Below are 920 nucleotides of genomic sequence, written 5' to 3'. Positions count from 1 at the left end.
TTATGTTCGAGGACGAACATGTGTTTTAGTGGTGGATAATGTAATGACCCAAAATGTCATTTTTGATAATTTTGAATAGTCATTTAACTATAGTTAATTCATTTGTGGGTAATTTGTTTAACATTAATAATAGTGGGTCAAGTCTAAAATTTTAAAATAGGTTAGTAAATTTTTTTTTACTTCTAGTACATAACTAATTAAAGAATAAAGAGAAGTGTTTGACGAGAGGAGTTGCGGTTCAGCGTCAATGAGAAAAGCGGCCAACTGCTTCAGGTAAGTTTCTCACCAAATCCTCTAACTATGTAGTGATTCTAAAATAGGTGTACACTAAACATATTAACTGGAGGCAAAAGGAATTTAACTCTCAAATTTATTTTTATTAAAATTATATGGACAAGGATTAGTGGACAATCACATGCTACCAATTGGCCAACTAACGTGTTGCAACTAATCATTGGGTAATTTTGATGACAAATGTATAAGGTTATAATTTTCCATGTAATTGGTTAGAAGTTTCTACCTTTATATTTATTTTTGCTTTCGTGATTTTGTAAATTGTGTTTAACTGTAGTTTCAATTTTTCTCTTCTGACTATTAAGTTACGTTTTAAGTTTGGCAAGGTAAATCAAATCTAGGAATATTATATTATATGAATATCCTTAGATTTATGTAATTTGGAGAGACTGAAACTTAACTGTCACGACCCAAAACCGAGCCGCGACTGGCACCCACATTTACCCTCCTATGTGAGCGAACCAACCAATCTAAACCTTGACATTTCAATTTAATATCAACATAAAGCAATGCGGAAGACTTAAACTCATTAATAAAAGACAATTCAATAACTTCTAAAATTCAACATCTATTATTTCCCCAAAATCTGGAAGTCATCACCACAAGAACATCTATGATCAAATTAC

Source organism: Solanum pennellii, chromosome 7, assembly GCF_001406875.1.
Source record: "Solanum pennellii chromosome 7, SPENNV200".
Taxonomy (NCBI): Eukaryota; Viridiplantae; Streptophyta; class Magnoliopsida; order Solanales; family Solanaceae; genus Solanum; species Solanum pennellii.
The sequence above is the reverse complement of the archived record's forward strand: the minus strand, read 5'-3'. Positions refer to the sequence as shown.